Source organism: Sapajus apella, unplaced genomic scaffold (assembly GCF_009761245.1).
Source record: "Sapajus apella isolate SASKATOON/1434 unplaced genomic scaffold, GSC_monkey_1.0 scaffold7, whole genome shotgun sequence".
In the NCBI taxonomy this organism is placed as follows: Eukaryota; Metazoa; Chordata; class Mammalia; order Primates; family Cebidae; genus Sapajus; species Sapajus apella.
The window spans coordinates 4771162-4785798 of NW_022436947.1; the positions used below are offsets into that span (position 1 = coordinate 4771162).

At 35.9% G+C, this 14637-nt stretch overlaps 1 protein-coding gene across 5 annotated transcripts in view; it reads right to left on the reverse strand.

Annotated features, from left to right (window-relative positions):
- Positions 1–775: 775 nt before the first annotated feature.
- The window catches only part of CHRM2 (cholinergic receptor muscarinic 2), a 172122-nt gene continuing 158260 nt past the window's right edge, over positions 776–14637 (reverse strand). For all 5 annotated transcript variants that reach the window (XR_004268228.1, XR_004268225.1, XR_004268227.1 and 2 more), the window contains 3 exons: positions 12965–12968; positions 9806–9811; positions 776–785 (listed from right to left, as the gene is read on the reverse strand). The gene's annotated coding sequence lies outside the window, so the exon portion shown is untranslated. The remainder of the gene's footprint in view (positions 786–9805; positions 9812–12964; positions 12969–14637) is intronic.

Genomic DNA, 14637 nt, shown 5'->3' on the forward strand with positions numbered 1-14637 from the left:
GCCTGTCTGGGCCTCCCAATGAAAAACAAAACAAAACCAAAAAAGAACTTCTGAAAACAAAGTGTTTTATCACTTTCAGAGTTTATACCCAAGAATAGAGTTATTTCCCTTTGGGAAATAAGTAAGCATTTATATTCTCTCCAATTTGTTTTGTTCTTTTGAATTGTTCATTCACTCTTTAAAATTCAGGTTTGTAGCTTACAGTCTTTTGTGAGTTTTCCAGGCAGACTTTACACATCCCCATCTTCCATTTCAAAGACCTGTGTAAGTGATTTTAATAGATCATTTCACATCATGTTGTAGTAATTTGGTTTTCTCTAAACAACTGAAATAGCCAAAACCAAAGATCCCTGATTAACTTATAAGCTGTTCATGGCAGATGCTGTTTATCACACAAGAAAAATTGTATTTTATTTTTGGATATGTTACCCTCCTAAGAGATTTTTACTTCACATTTCTACTTAACCTGTTTTTCCAAATGATGTCATCTGGAGAAGGCTATTCACCCCCACTTTGTGTGATTCTTATCTTTGAATTGCTACAGAAATTTAATGAAATTCCCTTACAGCACAATTACACTGGACCATGCTGCTTCATTCACAAGGCTTTAATTTTCCTTTTCCAGAAAGTACCTGCTATTACTATGTTGTAATATAATGGTCAGGATTGAATTCTTACATTGAATCCTACTCATTGTTTAAGTGACAGCTCCAAATACTACTATAATTAAAGCAGCTCATATTCAAACCCACCAAAGCTCTTCTGAAAGCCTTAACTAGAAACAGCTACAATTTGTTGAATAGCTTTAGGTTTTTGAAACTAGAAGAGAAATAAATGATTTTAAAACAACAAAACAAAACAAAACAAAAACAAATCAAAATGCGGTGCTTTGGAGAGTAAATGTCAGCATTGGGATAACTCAGCTGAACTGTCAGCTCTTAGCTGCTCCAGATATTTGACCATGGCCTTCAAGTTTAAAAACGACTAAAGACCTAAAGAAAGCACTCATATATAGAATATATTTCTGGGATTATATGGTTAAGTATCATTTTCAAGCAAAGATTGTAAATGAATTATGTGTCCGAAAAGGATCTTGGATTTAAGAAAACCACAGTGGTCACAATGTCTTTATTAAATCATAATAGAAATATCTGGAAAAAGAAAGTCTGAATCTTAAAAATGCCCAAGGACCTAATACCAGTTCAAGAAACAAAATCTATATCACCCAATTTCAGTGGATCTTATTTTACCTTAATATTTAGATTCTGAGGGTTTCTATAGTTCTTTAAGAAGCATGATTTGGATATGAATGCTGAGTATAAAAGAAAATAATTTTTGAAAGTTTACTGTAACGACACCCTAGTAGTAATGAACATGCACAATGTCCAGATCTTGGCTTCTCTTTACCGTTCTCCAATAATAGAATGAAACTCAGGGATCTCTGGAGAAATGGCTGATTCTAGGGCTGGGATGTTGTAAGTACAAGATGAACCTGGAGCTACTTGTAGTCTCAAAAGTTAAAAACACACTCAAACAAAATAAAACAAACAGCAAAACAAAGGATGGGACAAGTCAAATTGACACAGTAACCAATTTCAAAGAGCTTCCCATTGTCAAAGCTAAAATAATTTTTTCAATAAAATAATGATAGTATTGGATTATATCACAATGAATAAAATGAATATCCATGAGTGCCAACTGATGTGAATAAATAATTGAGTAAATAAATAAATGGTGGAGAAAGAGCAAATCGTTTTTAGGGAAGAATTCCAAATGTTAATTTTCCTCCTCTTGAGTATGGACTGGACTGAGTGATTCACTTATAAGGAACAGAATATGAAAAGGGGGAAAAATAGTAACTTTGTAGCAGAGAAACCTGCCAGATACAACCTTAATCAAGTGGTCAAGGTTAACATCATCTGTGATCTGTCATGTTGATATCATACACCCTCTGATTTTATGCAATGAAAGGACACCTCACCTCTGTGGTACCATTCTCCAAAACTCAGAACCCTAGTTACTGTGGTCTGAATCTCTGTGTCCCCTTCAAATCCATATGTTCAAACCCTAACCCCTGAGGTGATGGTTTTAGGAGGTGGTCTTTGGGAGTAGAGCCGTCATGGATGGGATTAACTCCTTTTTAAAAGAGCCCCCTGAGATCTGCTTAAGCCCTTCCACCATGCAAGAACTTTGTAAAAGACACCAGCTGTACACCAGAAAAGGGACCCTCACCAGACACTGGATCTGATGGTGTCTTGATCTTGGACTTGTCAGCCTCCAGCACTGCAAGAAAAAAATGTATAGGGTTTATAAGCACCCAGCTTATGATATTTTGCAATGTCAGCCCAAATGGACTAAGACACTTGTCTAGTCACAAGGAAACATCAAGCGAACCCAAATTGAGGACTATTCTGCAAAAAAACCTTCTTTATGACTAATATTCAAAAGTGTCAAAGTCATGAAAAACAAGACAGAAATTTTCACAGACTAAAAGAGACGAAGGAGACATGATGACTAAATGTGGTGTGTTATCTTGGATTCGATCCTGGTACAGAAAAAGAACACTAGTAGAAAAACTGGAGATGTCTAAATTAAGTCTGTAGTTTAGTTAGTAGTATTGTAACAATGTTAAGATTTCAGTTTTGACAAATGTATCATAGTTAAATAAAATGCTAACATTAGGGAAAGCTGGTGGAAGGGCATATGGGAACTCTCCGCATTATCTTTAAAATTTTCTTTTAATCTAAAATTATTTCAAAGTAAAAAGTTAAAAAATTAAGATAGGATCTTTACACAAAGTTTATACTTTTGATCCCTGCATTAGAATAAGCGCTTTCCCTATAAAGTGGGGAACACTTACTTCATCAAGTAACTTTTAGTCCTATTCTCCCCATGTGTTAGAAGACACATATTCCAAGGACAAGACTGATATTTATGGTCCTTAAAAAGATCACAAATATACATGGGTCTACAAGGGCTGAACCTGTAACCAGAGCCAGTGGTTCTCGATTCTCACTGTGCATCAAGCTTGTAGGATGCTTAATAAAATACGGAGGCTAGAGCCACAGGCTAGGGGCTCAGGTTTTATTGATCTTAGGTAAGCCAAGACACGATTACTATTTTAAGATTGTCCCAGGTGATTATATTATGTAGCTAGGCTTGAGACCTACTGTACTCAATCTATTGAGACACATAGGAACTGAGATTCCAAAGAGGGATGAAAAAATAAAAAGAGGCAGGAAGTAAACCTTATCGTAAGTCCCCAACAGAGCCATTAGTTAATTTTCAAGGGGGAGAAAGCCAAATGTGATTGTTCTAGTAATAGACTAATTATTCATATATCTCAATTATAGGACAGACATGGGAAGTGTCAGAAATATCAGAATTGAATATAGAATTGTCTTCATAAATAAATGTTGATTTTTCTACATTGAATGGAATATAAAGAAAGGAAGAGTCAAAGCAGCATGGGAGAAATATGCTAGAAAATGAGAATCTGTCACTTATTTTGCCCAAGGCTGTCTTATTAGCCTTACCCAATCAGAGTGGCAGTCTTTTCTTTATGGCTGGTATCCCTTCAGATTAGTATTCATAGATTGCATTGTTATTGGTAAGTGACTTTCATAACATATTAGCTACTATGCATGCTAATTCAGAATGATGGAAGAGTACTAATGTGAGAATAAATTTATACTTGATTTCTAATTGCCTTCATGATGCCTCTGAACGTCAAGAACTGAAAAGAGAGAGAGAGAAAGGGAGAGAAAAGGAGAGAGTGAAAACAAGTTAGAGCAATTGTGATTGAGAGAGAGAGAAGAGGAAGAGGGAAGAGAGAAATGGGTGTTGGAGGAGGGGTTGGAAGTGGGGGCAGAGCTGAATCCTTTTCTCCAACACCCCCTAACCCAAAACAAATCTAAGTCGCCTTAATGGATTTTTTTTAAAAAACAAAGATGGCTTCACTGTCTCTGTAATTTACAGTTTAGAATTTACTCGTTATTTTTTTCAACAGGGATTAGGAATCCTCACAGCTCAAAAAATACCCCGAAAAAAGAATGAAATCATGTCTTCTGCAGCAACATGATTGGAACTGAAAGCCATTAATTAAGTGAAATAAGTCAGAAAAAGAAAGTCAAATACCATATGTTCTCCTTCATAATAGGGAGCTTAACAGTGTGTACACATGGACATACAGAGCGGAATAATAGACATTAGAGACTCCAAAAGATGGGAGTGGTAGCAGAGTGAGGGATGAGAAGTTACCTATTGGGTATAATTTAAATATTCAAGTGAAGGTTACTCTAAAGTCCAGACTTCATAACGCAATATATGCATGTAAAAAAAACTGTACATGTACTCCACAAATCTATGTATTTTTGTAAAAATAAAAGTAACTTGGTTTATACTATTGATTTTATGACTTGACCTAAGAGCTTGATGTCAAGGTATTTTTTAAAAAATACACTGCCTCGGTAATGACAGACGCCCCTCCCCCACAGAGCAGGACTGTCCCGGGTTCAGCTGTGCTTGCTGTGAAACTCTCAATCCAGAGACTTTCCGATTGCTGTTCTTTTGTGAGGGTGGGACCAGCCGAGCCTGATCGCCTGGTTCCCTACCTCAGAGCCATTTTTTAAAATAAATCATTCTACTCTAAGGACACGTGCACACGAATGTTCATTGCAGCACTGTTTACAATAGCAAAGACCTGGAACCAACCCAAATGCCCATCGATGATAGACTGGACAGGGAAAATGTGGCACATATACACCATGGAATATTATGCAGCTATCAAAAACGATGAGTTTGTGTCCTTTGTAGGGACATGGATGAACCTGGAAACCATCATTCTCAGCAAACTGACAGAAGAGCAGAAGATCAAACACCGCATGTTCTCACTCATAGGCGGGTGTTGAACAATGAGAACACATGGACACAGGGAGGGGAGCATTACACACGGGGGTCAGTTGGGGGAAAATAGGGGAAGGACGGTGGGGGGTGGGGAGCTGGGGAGAGAGAGCAAGGGGAGAGATGCCAGATGTAGGTGATGGGGAGGAAAGCAGCAAATCACACTGCCACGTGTGTACCTATGCAACAATCTTGCCTATTCTTCACATGTACCCCCAAACCTAAAATGCAATAAAATAAATAAATGGGAAAAAAAATACACTGGTTTAATTTTTAACATGTATTTTACAACTGTCTGCTATAGACTGGCTGTTTGTGCCCTGCAAAATTCCTATGTTAAAATTCCAATCTCCAATGTGATGGCATTAGGTGGTGAGCCTTTGGTAGGTGTTTAGATCATGAGGATGTACTCCTCATGACTGGAATTAGTGACCTTCTAAGAAAAGACCCCCAAAGAGCTCCCTCTCCACCTCTTCTGCCACATGAAGAGGGAGCAGGAAAATGATAGTCTGTGAAGCAGGAAGCAGACCCTCAAAAGACACAGAATCTGCTGGTCCTTTGGTCTGGGATTTTCCAGCCTCCAGAACTGTGAGAAACAAACTTCTGTTGTACATAAGCCATCCAGTCTGTGGTAGTTTGTTTTATCAGCCCAAACAGGGTAAGACACTATTAAAAACACGTTTATTGAACATTTGCTATGTGGCAGGTTTTATTCTGAGTTTAAGGAGTCCCACTATGTGCTGCATAGATAAATTGTTATTGTCACAGAAAAGGGGTCCCAATCCCAACCTCAAGAGAAGGTTTTTGGATCTTGTGCAAGAAAGAATTCAGTGCAAAATGAAAGCAAGTTTGTTAAGAAAGTAAAGGAATAAACAAAGCGGCTACTCCATTTTTATGGTTATTTCTTGATGATATGCTAAACAAGGAGTGGATTATTTATGTCTCCCCTTTTTAGACCATATAGGGTAACTTCCTGGCATTGACATGGCATTTGTAAACTGTCATGGCACTGGTGGGACTGTAGCAGTGAGGACAACCAGAGGTCACTCTCATCGCCATTTTGGTTTTGGTGGGTTTCAGCCAGCTCCTTTACTGCAACCTGTTTTGTCTGCAAGGCCTTTATGACCTGCATTTTGTGCTGATATCTCATCCTGTGACTTAGAATGACTTAACCCTCTGGGAGGGCAGCCTAGTAGGTTTCAGCTTCATTTTACCCGGATCCTGTTTAAGATGGAGTTGCTCTGGTTTAACAGGCCTCTGACATTATCACTGATTCTGATAACGACTAGATATTTACATTTATAACCCAAATCAAGTAACACTGAGACATTCAACTCATATAATGGTTATCAATAATTTCAAAGTACCACCTAATATTTTTTCTTGAGAATGACGGTTTCAGTCATCACTTTCAATAAAAGTTTTCTAGTCATCAACTTATTCATTCACTTATTCATTCAGTCCTTCATGTGTAACTTGTGTTCATCAAATATTTATGGAGATAAATAATACTCTACAACTAAAATAATATTCTATTCTGCTCCTTATTTAACCAGACAGTGTGAACATCTTTCCAGGTCAAGGAACAGCATCTAGATTTTGATGGGATAGTATCCTCTTTTATGCAGCACCATGATTTCTTTTCATTAAAATGTTTTGTATGATTTAAAGTTTTAAATATGAAAATGTGTGTGTGAGTCCGTTTTCACAGTGCTGTAAAGAACTGCTTGAGACTGGGTAATCTATAAAGAAAAGAGGTTTAATTTAATCATAGTTCTGCATGACTGGTGAGGCCTCAGGAAATACAGTTTTGGTCAAAGGTGAAGGAAAAGTAAGTACCTTCTTCACAAGGCGGTAGGAAAAAGAGACAGATCGGGGAAACTGCCACTTTTGCACTGTTAGATCTCATGAGAACTCCCTCGCTATCACAAGAACAACATGAGGGAAACCACCCCCATGATCCAGTCACCTCCCACCAGGTCCCTCCTTCCACACTTGGGAATTATAAATCAAGATGAAATTTGGGTGGCACACGAAGCCAGACCATATCAATGTGTTTCTGAGAAACACAAGAGAAATACCATTCGGAGCAAATAAAATAAAATGCAGCTACAATTCAACCACCCAGTGTTCATTATTAACATGTTAATGCATCTCCACTCCAATTGTTATTGTTGTTAATATTTGTTTCATTTGTTTAATACTCACAGGTAATATTTTTCTCTTGGCCTAAAAATTAAAACATTAGCAGAAATGTTAGCCTCCTGTGGCAACCACTCCCACTTCTAATTTTCCAGTCATTGGAAAAAGACTGTTTTTAATTTGTTCTATAACTTTCTAAAATGTTTCCCATGCATTTATATACACATAAATGAAACTGTAAAATATCATTTATCTGTCCCGACTGCAAACTTATATTTATAAATATGGTTTATTTTGTGCACATAATTCTACAACTTGCTTTCTCTCCTGTATTTATTAAGTTCATTTCTTTAAAATATTTTCATATTATTGTTTACTTACATAGTGAATTAGGCCTTTCTTCTTATTAGATATGTAGGTTTTTAACATTTTTTACAGTTTACAAACAACATAGTAATGACATTTATTATATGTGTCTCTCCATGTACATATACAAATGTTTGTCCTGATATGCAAGATAAACACAGTTTTACTTTTAATAACCACTCTGATTTGATAATAAGCCTTGGTATTAGGTAGAGCAGGTGTGAAAGGGGATGGCCAGTTACTCATCAATCTGAATCCTATTCCTAGAAACACTGAAAACTAAATTTTCAAGTTCCTCTTGGAGCGATATCAAGGCCTTGTAACAATTTTGGGTGACTGGAAGGTAGGGATTTTCCCTTAGAGTAAAATTTAGGAAATTCTCTCTCTTCCAGAACAAAAAACTTTATGCTCCCAAGAGGACTTCAGCATTGCTCTGGACCAGTGATACTGTGGGCATCTCATTCTCCTCCATTTTTCCTGGGAAAGTTTATTGTGGTTATCCTGTCCCTGTTCACCATTGCACATATGGTGCATGTGGCAGAGAGGGCAAATAAATTAGTGTAGATGCAGGTAATTTACTTTTTATTTCAAAGGTCGCCAAAGAAGGAAGGACTATCTGTCATACTGAGATCTTTGACAATGAGCTGGTTGCATTGAAGAAATGGTTGTCCTGGAAGTTGGCAGATTTTAAGGCAGGAAAGGAAAGTTAAATGGCTTTTTGGTAACAAAATGGTCAGAATGATGGACTATGGAGGAAACATCTAGATACTTACTGCTGAATCCCCTCTTACTGAGAGAAAACTGGAGTTTTATATGCATATATTTGTGGAGTTATAGATATATTTGTATGTATATGTGTATCTCTGTGTGTCTAATATCATATGTATTAAATTAACCTTTTAATTTGAAGCGATTTTTGATTATCATTCTGTTTTAGGAGATAATACAGAGACCCCCATGTATCTTTTACCCAGTTTCCCTCAATGATGGAATCTTATAAAACTATTGGGCAACATAACAACCACACTATTGACATCAATACAGTGACAGTGAAACATTTACAGGTCCACAGGGATCCCTCATGTTGTCTCCCTTTAGCTGCAGTCATTTCTTTCCCTCTCTCACCTCCTTCTTAATCCCTGGAAGCACTAATCTTGTCTCCATTTCTATAGTTTTAACAATGTTATGTATAATGTAACCTTTTGGGATTGATTCTTTTCATTCATTATAGTTTCCCAGGGAATCATCCAAGCTGTTGTCTGTTTCAGTAGTTTATTATTTTTACCGCTAAATAGTACGCCATGACATGACACACCAGAGTTTTGTTAAAGAACATCTGGGTTGTTTCCAGTTTGGGGCTATTACAAACAAAACAAGTATAAACATTCATGGATGAGATTTTGTGTGAACATAGGTCTTCATTTCCCTGGGATAAACTCAATAGTATAAATCACTGGGTTGGTTAGTAAATACATGGTTGATTTTAAGGCACTGGCAACCTGTTTTCCAGAGTGGCTATACTGTTTTGCATTCCCGTTAATAATGTATGAGTGATCTAATTTTTCCACATCCTGGTCAGCATTTGGTGTTGTTTATGTATCTATTAGCCATTGTCATTAGCATCTTGTGATATTTCACTGTGGTTTTCATTTGTGTTTGCCTGATGGCTAATACTTATTTGACATCAGTATATCTTCTTTTGTGAAATGTCTGTTCATGATTTATGGCCATTTTCTAATTAGATTGCCTGCTCTTTTTACTGTGGAGGTTTGAAAGTTCTTCAAAGATTCTGGCAAATATATTCTCACCTTCTATATAGCTTGTCTTTTAACCTTGTCCACAGTCTTGCAGAGAGCAATGGTTTTGAATTTTTATGAAATCACATTTATCAATTTTTCTTATTATGGCTCATACTTTCTATGTCAAATCTAAGGACAGTTTTTCTAGCCTTAGAAATTAAGTATTTTTTCCGGTGTTTTTCTGCCCTAAAAGTTTTGCAAATTCATACTTTTAACTTTAGAATGCATTTGAACTATATTTTGTATAAGGTATGAGGCCTAAGCTGAAGTCACATTTTTGTTGCAGATGTCTAATTGCTCCTGCACCATTTGGTGAAAAGGCAGTTTTCCTTCTTTTTTAAATGTTTAGTAGAACTTTCCAGTGAAAACATCTGGCCTGAAGATTTTTTGAGGGGCTGACTATTATTTTTAAATTCAATTTTCATAATTGTTATGGAGCTATTAGAATTATTTACTTCACATTGGATGTGTTGTGGTTATTTGTGTTTTCAAAGAGGTGACTCATTTTATCAAAGTTGTCCAATTTATATATGTAGAATTTTTTTGTGGTATTCTCTAATAACCCTTTGGGCTATTTTCAGGGTGTATAATGATACATGCTGCTTAATTTCTGTTATTAGTAATTAGTATCTTTTTTATTTTTCTTTGTTCATCTTCCTAAAGGTTTGATCATTTTATTGGTGTTTTCCTACAACCAGCTATTTGTTTCATTGGTTTCTTTTTTTAGAGAGAGAAATTTTCACTTTTACAGTTTTATTACAAATTTTCAAATTTCTCATGAAGACAAACAATACTAACAAGTTCGTCAGCAGTCCGGAAATAACTCATACCTATAGTGAAATTAGAAATTGTAGTTTTAAAAAATGCAATAATTTTCCACATTAAATGGAATATATTGCCTTAAATTGCATTTTTATTAATAATAAGAATATAAACTTTTCTTTTTTTTATTATACTTTAAATTCTGGGGTACATGTGCTGAACGTGCAGGTTTGTTTCATAGGTATACATGTGCCATGGTGGTTTCCTGCGTCCATCCCCCCGTCATCTATATTAGGTATTTCTTCTAATGTTATCCTTCCCCATTCTCCCCACCCCCTGCTATGCCTCCCTGAGTCCCCCAGCCCCCAACAGGCTTTGGTGTGTGATGTTCCCCTTCCTGTGTCCATGTGTTCTCACAAGTTCATCAACAGTCTGGAAATAACTCATACTTTTAGTGAAATTAGAAATTATCCTTTTAAAAAATACAATAATTTACCATATTAAATGGAATATCTTTATTGCCTTAAGTAGCATTTTTATTGATAATAAGAATATAAACTTTTCTATATTTAATAATCTTTACATGTCTAGTTTTGGAGGGCCAATTTTTCATATATTTTATCAATCTTTTATGTGGTTTATCTCTTTGCTATCTGCAAAATCTATATTTTAAGGACCTTAATATTATTTGTTACGTACATTGCAAATAATTTCTAGTTTGGCTTTATCTTTGTTAAAGGATATTTTATAACAATTTTTTTTAAAGCTTTTAAAAACAAAAAAAAATCTTTTTCTTTGTGATTTCTGCTTTCAATATAAAGGCCTTAATTTTTTTTTAGTAACTCATCTCTTTAAAAAGCAATTCTCCTTTTTATGTGATCTAGCATTTGTGTCTGACCCTTTCCCAAAGAGTAACTTTCTTTTTTGTTTTTCATTTTTATTTTAGGTTCAGAAGTACATGTGCAGGTTTGCCATACAGGTAAATTATGTGTTACGGGGATTTGGTGTACAGATATTTCATCACCCAGGTAATAAGCATAATACCTGAAAGGTAGTTTTTTGATCCTCACTTTCCTCCACCCTCTACCCTCAAGTCCTAGTGCCTATTTTTCCTTTTTTTGTGTCCATGTTTCCTCAATGTTTGTCTCCCACTTGTAAGTGAGAACATTCAGTATTTGATTTTCTGTTCCTGCATTAGTTCGCTTATGTTGTTGCAAAGAATATGATTTCATTCTTTTTTATGACCACATAGTGTTGCATTGTATATATGCGCTACCTCATTTTCTTTATCCAGTCCACCACTGATGGGCATCTAAGTTGATTCCATGTCTGTACTATTGTGAACAGTGCTGCAATGAACATACAAGTACATGTGCCTTTTTGGTAGAACAATTTACTTTCTTCTGAGTACTTACCCAGTAGGGATTGCTGGGTTGAATGGTAGTTCTATTTAAGTTGTTTTTTTGTTTGTTTGTTTGTTTGTTTGAGGCAGGGTGTCTGTGTTGCTCTGTTGCCTAGGCTGCAGTGCAGTGGGAAGATCCTGCAACCTCCACCTCCTGGGCTCAAGCAATCCTCCCACCTCATCTTCCAGTAGCTGGAATTTCTCACTAATTCTTTGAGAAATCTCCATACTGCTGTCCACCGTGGCTGAACAAGTTTACATTCCACGAGCAGTGTATAAACATTCCTTTTTCTCTGCAACCCTGTGAGCCTGTACTTTTTTACTTTTTAATAGCCATTCTGACTGGTATGAAATGGTATTTCTTTGTGGTTTTGATTTACATGTTTCTAGTGATGAGTGATGTTGAGCATTTTTCATATGCTTGCTGGATGCATGTATGTCTTCTTTGAAAACTATCTTTTCATGTCTTTTGCCCACTTTTTAATGAGGCTGTTTTTTGCTTGTTACTGTGTTTAAGTTCCTTATAGATTCCGGATATTAGACTTTTGTCAAATGCATGTTTTGCAAATATTTTCTCCCATGCTGTTCGTTGTCTGTTTACTCTGTTAATAGTTTATTTTGCTGTTCAGAATCTCTTTAGTTTCATTAGATCACATTTGTGAATTGTTGTTGCAATTGCTCTGGGGTCTTCTTCATGAAATCTTTGCCATGACCTATGTGCAGAATGGTACTTCCAGGGTTATCTTCCAGAGTTTCTATACATTTAGATTTTACATTAAAAAAGGCGTAAGTTTTTGAAGTGCTTTTCTCAGATATATGATATTACAAAGAGAGGCAAATAATGATAGTCACTCAATTCATTAGATATTCTGTAACTGGCAGTGTCTGTAAAGAACTTTATCTTTCTTGATGTAAGCGGACATTTTAATGTGTTTTTAGCCTCTAAACTTTGAGCATTTCTGAACAAATGAAATAACATACAAAATACAACACATTGTTATATTTGATTTATAAAGAAACATTATAATTCACACTTTTGTTGATGAAGAGGCCAAAAACTCAAGAAGCAAGAAGTAGGGAAATTCAAAATATCAGAATACTTAAGTTTATCTCACAGATAACTGGCATCTAAATAACATAACAGTCTTCGCCAAACTTGCGAAACATTTCCAAATATTCCAGAAGAGTGAGATGATCTTACTTGCCTTCAGATAAAGAGAATAAATATGCCCCTGCCTAGTACAGGAGCTAGTTCTGTTGCTTATATAATGCAACAACTTCAAACTCTCAAACTCTGGATTTCTTAGTGATTCTAATGATTTTTATTGTTATGTTTAATTTTCCAATCAAAAGAGCTCAATTTTAGAACAATAGTAAATGTCTTAGAAAATTGGAGTGTTGATTTATGTTTTGTTTTCATTTTGTTCATTGATATTTATTATTTATGTAGGGTGAATATGTTATTTACTGTTTTGGGAAGATATGTTAATCTTATTTGAGTTTAGATTATAATAATGAGTAAATATTTCAAAACAGTCTTCCAAATAAACACTGTGACACTTTGTTTAAAATCATCTTTATGTACCTCCACTCGGCTTCAGTCACGCGGACTAAGTGATGGCTCTTTTTGCATCTTCCCTGTGCAGTTCTGGATCTCAAACCCGTAGAATAGAGCCAGATAAATCATTTTCACTCCATAAATGTTTTCTGAATAAACAATTTTATGAACAAATGGAAGAATTTGTACTAATTGGCTCCTGGTCGGTTTGGTTAAACCATCAAATTAAATTGCAGCTCTAAAATAGATGTCTAATTTTCTATTGTCCTCTGAATTCTTAGTCCTTGTGCTCATCTTGATATTCTGGCTTTTGAATCCATCACTTCAGAATTGGAGTCCTAAATTATCTTTTAAACATTTCGTGGAAATTAAAGAATCTTGTGCTTTCTGTTTTCACAAACAATACTAGTTTATTACCTAAGGACACAGTAGGTAACAAGCCATTCAGAATCAGTGCTTTGAGGAAAGTTTAATAAAGGCATTGCTAAATAAACGTACAGAGGTGAGGATGGTGTTTAGGAAATTCATACAAAAGAAAACAGTGCAAGATGCTGGGGCTAGTAACAGGGAAGTGCTGTTATCACCCTTCAGCCTGAAAGGCCAAGGGAGGGAGAAGTTACTGGACCCAGATTGCAGGTCACTTTGTTGGCCTCTTGTAGAAGGGGACAGCCAAATTGTGGTGAGTGACCCCAACTAAAAATTAGAGGAAAAATTTTAGTTATGGTGAAGGAGCATATTAATGCAATGCATACCGGGCAGCTTCCCAAAATCCACGGAGTAGGATGGAGAACACAGTGGAGCAGGAGGGGCTGCAGAAAGATGCTCAGCATGCCTTGCTGCATAATGTTGGAGTCCAGATGTAAAGACTCTGCCTAATGACTGATGATAAAGTATTTTACTGTGCTTCCTACACTAAGCCAACCCCTCACCTGAACAGATCTCTTTCTATTGCTCCCTTCAACTATCTGTTCTAGCTCTATGTCATTTATTAATGGGAAGTCTATAATTTGCTACAATCCTTAGCTCTAGTCTGTCTCTTCAATCTGACTTTTTCTTGCAGTTTGATTTTCCTTTGAATCAAAAAATTGTTGACTCTTGAGACAGTTCATGTAAGAAATATAATTAGAGCTCTTGAGAGTGAATAAGGAAAATTGAAAACACTACTTTTCTATAGGAAATATCAGCTTTCATATTCAATAATTTAATTTGAAATCCTCAAGCAGCTTCATCAGAATTTCTCCTAAAATATTTCTAAAGATGACTTTGATTTTCTCACCCTCCTTCCTCCACCACATACACAAAATAGAAGGAAAGAATTTAATTTTAGCAAGTTGGATTCTATCTAACATATCAGATCTTGATGATTCATAAATTATTTTGAAAAGAGAGTATAGTAGTCATTTGAGTGGGCATGCTATTTTGAAGTAAATAAAAAAATAAAACCATTGGATCTCATGGTTGGCCCCAACCAACCCCATGGGGAAAATGTAGCCAACTAGTCTGCACTGGCATGACCCCAAGTAGCATTTGTTTCTGAGATTAACTCCTATAAGGCTTGCCTTATAGGCTCCAACTCATAAGGATTAGAAGATACGATAACCTCTACTGTAAGCACATATGAACTGTATTGTTAGTACCTTAATTTTCTACTGCCTGAGTGTGTGCTTTTAAATATGAGAGAACAAGCCAGGCCTAGTGGCATGTGC